The following is a 7,491-nucleotide window of genomic DNA, read 5'->3' on the forward strand; positions in this document are numbered from 1 at the left end:
CCGAGGAGTCTCTTGGGTCATGGCTACATAGTTCTCGAACCCGCAGGGTCTGCACACTTAAGGTTCGACGTTGTTTTATGCGTATTTGAGTTATATGGTTGGTTACCGAATGTTGTTCGGAGTCCCGGATGAGATCGCGGACGTCACGAGGGTTTCCGGAATGGTCCGGAAACGAAGATTGATATATAGGATGACCTCATTTGATTACCGGAAGGTTTTCGGAGTTACCGGGAATGTACCGGGAATGACGAATGGGTTCCGGGTGTTCACCGGGGGGGAAACCCACTCCCTACTCCCTCCGTCTCGAAATATCTGTCGTAGTTGGTCATTTTGCAGAAACAACCTCGCTTTTTTTTCTGTATTCAACCCGCACTCCCGACTCGTCTCTGTCACTCAGCTCCCCGCATTCACTCTCCTCACCCCTCTCAGCTATCGCCTCGTCGTCGCCGTCACCAGCCGCCGGGCTCCTCTCAGCTACCCCCTCTCCCCTCACCTCTCCATCGCCGACCGACGTCCTCCTCTCAGATCTCGCCTCTCCCCTTGCCTCTCCGCCACATCGCAGCTGGTAATTTTTCTTCTGTGTTCCACCAAAAATGGAACCTTTTGTTCCAAGCCGGCGACGAATCACCGGATCTGGCGTCAGCGAGACATGATCTTCTTCGCGCTGCCGCACGACGACAAGCTGGAGGCGTGGGCGCGGCCCTTCCTGCGCCGGCTGAGCTCTAGCGATGGCGGCAGTGCGCTGGCACCGGCGTCGCGCCAGCCGGAGGAGTGGGAGTGCGGAGGCGGCACCGGCACCAGCAGGCGGGGGTCGAGGAGGTGGTTGAGGAAGAAGGCGCGGGCGAGGGGCCACTAGCGCGGCTGCGGCGGCGGCGGGTTCTGCCGAGCACCGGAGGATGCCGTGGCGGTCGCCGGTCGGGAGGAAGCGGGTGACGGTTGTGGTGGACCAGAGTTACGGGGCCAAGCAAGCCATGATGTGGGCGCTCACCCACGTCGCCAACCGGGGGGACTTCCTCACGCTGCTCCTTGTCCTGCCGCACGGCAGCAGTGCCCGCAGGGAGGACGCCTCCGCGCTCTCCAACTCCCTAGGCTCCCTCTGCAAGGCCTGCAAGCCCGAGGTCGTGCCTCTGCTCCCTTCCCTTCTGCAAGTCACCTTCTTTTCTTTCATCTGCACTGCACTGCTCTCGTTTTGGTCAAATACTCCATTAGTGTTATGCAGAATGCAGTAACTTAAGTTGCTTTACATTTCATTACTGCAATGACATTAGTTTGTAATGGTTGTGGTTTTATTCTTGCTGCTACTTCGACGCTGCCGGGTGCATTTCTCTTAGATGTAAACGCTGTCGTTTGAAGTTTCAGTCATTCAGCAGGAAATGAATTTTGCAACATATGCACTGGTCGATATTATTTGCTGCATTGACATGATCTTTTGGGATTTATTTTAATGGAGCACTGATAAGCTTGTGCTGGAAGATAGTGATAATCTTTACTTAGGAGTTTACTGAAACTGTTGTATTCTGCAACTGCTGCTAATCTTCAATTAGGAGTTTCCCAAAACTGTTGTATTGTGCAAGTGCTACTAATGTTCAGTTAGGAGTTGGGAGTTTTATGGACTGTTGTCTGTTCAAGCAGTTGAATAGAACTAGTTGGTATTTGCATTATGCTTGTTGTACAGATGCTAGAAGGTGATCTGAAGCTAAACTGGTTGTTGGGCAGAAAATCATGAGGCAAGAGTTAAGCTAGGTGTAGAGATGTACGTAGATCAGATCAGAACATTGATGAAAAGGAAAAGCATGGGAATCATCATAGCCATCTTTTTATTCATGGATCATGGCAGGCCTAAAGCTAGAAAGGCCCCCTCAACTTCATCAATAAATTCCAACAACTTCAAATAAGTTCCAACAAAATTTCAGAAAATCTCACAAAATTTGCAGCCTAGTCTCTCTACAAACCTTAAGGATGTTTTCAACATGAAGAAAGAACATGCAAAAAAATTCCAACAACTTCAAATAAGTTCCAACAAATCATATAAATACGAACAAATTCAAATTAATCCGAATTCCTTTCTTTTCTTTTTCTTTCACAAGACATACACATAAACATACACACATACTCGAGTTGACACACACACACATACTCGAGTTGACATACACATAAACATCCCCTCTATTGCCCTTCTCCTATAAGGGCCCGAGTCTCAACAACTAGCTCAGCACTGCAAGATAGAAAGATTATTGGCCTTCCCTCGTTCTGACGCCGATCCTTGTGCAAGTGTGGGAGGTTGTAATTATTTCCTCCTTTGTTTTTCATGACCTCAACCATAACCGCTTGTAGGGTCACAAAACTTCTGAACAACTTGTCGACCTCATAATTCTCGAACTCTTCCTCCACACCTTCTACCAATTCTCAGATATTTTTCGATGATCTGCAATCAGTCAGAGACTGAAGAGAGTTGTGAAAGCAGAGGTCTAAGACATTAAAGTCGGGGCTATTTGGTGGTTGCTGCACCAATCGAATGTCAAGATATGTCTGTTCCACAGCTTCACGAAAAGAAACATCATTAGGAAGGACATGGGGTTTAGCATTATCCTGTTGAATAAATATGGTTGCCCCCTCATCTTCGTCAGGACATTTGTCTTGAATTGCAGGGATAACTTTATTGATAAGATAATGTCTATACACATTTCTTGTCACTTTCACAGATTTCAGTTCTTTCGTTCCCTTTGCTGTGTTTTGACTTTTTCTAACTGCTTCGGTCTCTTCGACAAAGGCCCAAGTGCCGATCTTTCCATTAAATGTCACCTCCCCGTCATCATTGTATCTTGGCTTAGCCACAGCAGTGAGGAACATCACCTTTCCAATGTTGTTAGTATTAGGCACAGTGCGCACGGGTGGAGGTTCTCCCGGCAGAAGGTAATACGTGTTCTTCGCCCTTGTCATGTCGTACCACTTCTCATCGATATGCACGATGATTGTCATCGACTTGAAGAGTGACCTGGAAGTTGAGATCCAAAGCTCATCGAGCATAGATATGCAAAACTTCAATCTTCTAATCTTATTCTCTGGCTTGAGGGTAGGCTTCACGGTGTTGGTGACACGCTTTAGCTCATCCATCTGAAACCTCCTGTGTAGGGTCGAGCGTGGAACACTTAGAGATCTTGCTAGAGCTCGAATCGTCCTCCTTTTGTTTAGTGGGATTGTCGATGTCCTTGATAGATCCAGATCTTTCCTCTTTCTGCCGCTTCTGCCCTTCTTCTTATTTCAGACATCCACTTGTAGGCCTTCTGCAATTTGTCGATTTTCATCACACTATATTCTTTCTACCGTTCGTACGGTCGTATTCAGCAATGTTGCAACGAGCAGCTTGTCATCTGGGCAAATATCTCCATCTTTGCTCTTGATTACTCTCAAAGAAAAATAAACACCAAACCTTTGCTCATTTGTGAGGTTTACCGCACTTCTTCTTATTGCTTCCTCTTGAGCAATTGCTTCCTCCTCAGGAATTGTTGCGTCCTCATGAATTGCTTCTTCATGATCTCTTGCAGGACTGAAGTTGAGATCCAAGAACATCCCCTCTCCTGATGAAAAGGAGCAAGAGATAAGTCAATTCAGTTAACACCGACTGAAAATTCAATTAACACTTGAGCACATTTATAGTAATGTTACAACATGTTTTCATATTGTTGGAGTATTTACCTGATGCATCCCCCTCTTGATGATTTTCCTCTTGATTTTCAGGTACTTCATCCTCCTCTTGTGGAGGAGTCAAGTTCAGATATGCCATATCCATGACGATGAGTCGATCCTCCTCTTGATTTTCAGGTACTCCATCCTCCTCCTGTGGAGGAGTAAAGTTGAGATCTGCCATATCCATGACGATGAGTCGATCCTCCTCTTGAATTTCAGGTACTCCATCCTCCTCTTGTGGAGGAGTCAAGTTGAGATTTGCCATATCCATGGCGATGTCCTAACAAAAATTTAACATTTAGTTAGCTTAAGGAATTCAAGAAGGACATGAGTAGATAATTGTAAAAGGACATGAGTAGATTATGGTAGTACTCCAAATTATAGTAGTGACCATGTAGTGTAGTGTAGTGTAGTGACCAGTACTATAGTGTAGTGAAATTTAGACCAATTCTTTCTTCAGATTGACTACCTGATCTGATCTGATCTAGTGATGTGAATTCACCACCCACAAGTCTCAAAGACAATTAAAAGGGAAGGTGAACCAGGAAGGAGTGGACTACTACAACATGCTCATAGATTACATGCTCCAGCAAGGTAACTGAATTTTCTACACCTAGGCATTTTTGCTATGTTTGATCCGATTCTGTCCGTTGTTGTACGATCGCAGTGCTAAATTTGAATGGTAGATTTGATTCCAAGGGACCACAGTGCAGCTATTTTATCTGCCTTTACCCCTTTTCCCATAAAGAACAGGGGTCATTCTCTCTTTCTGAATGCCCCTTTTATGTTTCCGTTTTGGCAGTTGTGCGTATTTTCTCTGTGTGTCCACGAGAAACATGCTATAGTTAGATGTTCAAAGCAGGGTAAACTGCCATTCCAGCTTCTGCACCACTTAGTAGATACTTCAGGATGTGCATCCGTGGGCTTATTTCAATTTGACTTATTTGCCCTAACCATCCTGCTTTGTGCTATCAATACTATTCAAAGTAAACAAATGTTTAATGGAGTATGGTAGTAGAATGCTTGGTTGTGCGACCATGCCATGCCCAGTTGCCTACTGCTCCTCTTCAGCCTATAGTTCTAGCTGTTTGTCTCTTGCTGTTATACTGAATCTTTGTCTTCTTGCTTAATGCAAATACGGGCACCCCTCACGCGTCTTCTCTACAAACAAATATTTCTTGCTTGATGTTGAAACTGCAAATACGACCTTCTCACTCTCATCACACTTCACAAGTTACCATTGTACCTAACACAGAGCTTTCGCTTGTTATTCCCTAATCCCTACACAAAATTCACAGTTCACCTGTGTACCGAACATAGAGCTTTTACTTGTTATTTCCTACACAAAGTTCACTTCATATAGAAGCAACATGTATTCCTCAATGGTAAACTGCCTAGCAAGTCTTTCCTTAAGGAAAACTACCTAGTGAGTAGTGAATCCCCTGTATCATGCAAACAACCAAGTTTTTTGTTGTTCCTTATCTTGTGTACACATCACTAGATCAAAACAACCAAGTTCTTGCCTTCAATCTGCAAGGCCGAGGATCAGGGTATGTGTCGCTGGGAGTGTCCTCCTCACACACTTGGTTCCTTGTTTGCAGGTCGACCGGCGGCCTCCTAGGATTACATCCAACATCAAGCACAACCTGAGGATCGTCAAATTCTGGAAGGTACTGCTGTCCATGCCATCCTACATTCAGTTTCAGTTTCAATTCAAACAAGAAAGGACATCGCTATTTAAGTATAGTCTTCTACCTGGTTCCGTCGTTGCAATTTGTGGCATTCAAATTAGAGATGATGCGGCTGGACATCAGATTGACAGAGGAGGGCCCGGCGACAGGGGCAGGAGCTCCGGCGGGCGGCGACCGGCTGCGGAAGGCCTGGAGTGGGAGCTTCGACGGCCAGCGGCGGAAGGCCTGGAGCAGGAGCTCCGGCGGCCGGCTGCAGAAAGCATGGAGCAGGAGCGGCGATCGCTCGGGGATCGCGGCAGGAGAGGAGATTGCTGGGGGATCGCGGCAGGAGCAGAGATCGCGGCAGGAGCGGCAGGATCGCGGATCACGGCAGGATCGCAGGGATTGCAAGACGATCGCTTGATTGCAGGAGCAGAGATCGCGACAGGGACTGGATCGCTTTTTTTTAAATCTAAGGGGTGTAATTACGAAATTGTATTGCAGTTCAAAATCCTTGTCCCCTGCGACAGATATTTCGGGACGGAGGGAGTATGTGACAGCCACAAGGTTGATATGCCGAAGCTATTTACCCTTCATAAGGACCCTTTTCATCGAATCCAATCTGACTAGAGTGGGAGAGACAGACACCCGCTAGCCACCTTATGCACCATGTGCATGCCAGGCGGTGGAACCAGTCTCACGTAAGCGTACGTGTAAAGTCGGTCCGGGCCGCTTCATCCCACAATACCGTCGGAAAAAGATAAGACTAGTAACGGCAAGCAATTGACAAAATCAACGCCCACAACTTTTGTGTTCTACTCGTGCATAGAATCTACGCACATAAAACCTTGGTTCGGATACCACTGTTGGGAAACGTAGTAAATTCAAAATTTTCCTACGCCATACAAGGATCTATCTATGGAGAGACCAACAACGAGCAAGAGAGAATAGAATCTTCATATCTTTGAAGATCGCTAAGCAGAAGCGTTACTATGAACGCGGTTGATGGAGTCGTACTCTTAGCAATTCAGATCGCGTTGTATTCCGATCTATGTGCCGAACCACGACACCTCCGCGTTCGACACACATGCAGCCCGGTGACGTCTCCAACACCTTGAACCAGCAAGGAGGAAGGAGAGGTTGAGGGAGAGAGCTCCGGCAGCACGATGGCGTGGTGGCAGTGGAGCTACATGGAACTCTGACACGGCTTTGCCAAGCACCGCGGAGGACAAGGAAGGAGAGAGGTAGGGTTGCGCCGAGAGAGAGAGAGAGATAGTTCGTGCCTTAAATCATCCCCAATACCCAGGTATTCATAGGAGGGAGGGAGGAGGGTGCGCCACCTCTAGGGTTTCCACCCTAGGGGTGGCAGCAGCCCATCTGGGCCAGGGGCGGCGGCGAGGGTCACTACAAGGAATATGCTAATACATGACGCTATTTTTTCGTCGCTACATCGTCACGGTTTTTAGTTTACGACGATCTCACGACGAAAAACCAAGCGTCGAATACGGAGCGTCACAAATGAACAGCAGCGACGTTTACGATCCTAAATCGTCATTGGCAATCAAACCCAATCCTACGTGGCAGTCCTATGTGGTAAAATTACGACGAAATCAAAATGTCATGGTTCAAATCAGCCCAACCCATTTCAATTGATCACATGGGCTGATTTTATTTTTTTGGGCTTTTCTTATTGGGCCTTAGCCTATTTACAGCCACTTATAGTATTTGTTTCCGATTTTTTTTGTATCATTATAATTTGGGCTCTGGCCTTTTAATGCCCAAATACATTTGGTCCAGTTTCAGTTTTGGCCTTTTTTATTTTTGAATTCACCAACTTTTGTTTCAGAACTTGGTTTCATTTCTATTTGTTGGGCCTTTTCGAACAATTATTTGTTCAATATTAAATCCAACACTATTTTATATTCAAATCAAGAAAACTCCAAGTCAAATAAAAATCATCCATCATATAACATAACATAATACATCTCCCAGGTTTACATAACACAACTAGTGATTGGGGCGCGCCATGACGCGCCGCCTAAGCGGAAGCTCGGCGGAGTCAGCTAGGACGCGCCCCTTCCACTCTCCTATTTGTACCATGGGTGCTCTGTGATTTCTAACTACCTCAGATACA

At 46.3% G+C, this 7,491-nt stretch overlaps 1 pseudogene; it reads left to right on the forward strand.

Moving 5' to 3' along the window:
* Positions 1-649: 649 nt before the first annotated feature.
* Positions 650-1,229, forward strand: LOC123441374 (annotated as a pseudogene).
* Positions 1,230-7,491: the final 6,262 nt, after the last annotated feature.

Source organism: Hordeum vulgare, chromosome 3H (assembly GCF_904849725.1).
Source record: "Hordeum vulgare subsp. vulgare chromosome 3H, MorexV3_pseudomolecules_assembly, whole genome shotgun sequence".
NCBI lineage: Eukaryota > Viridiplantae > Streptophyta > Magnoliopsida > Poales > Poaceae > Hordeum > Hordeum vulgare.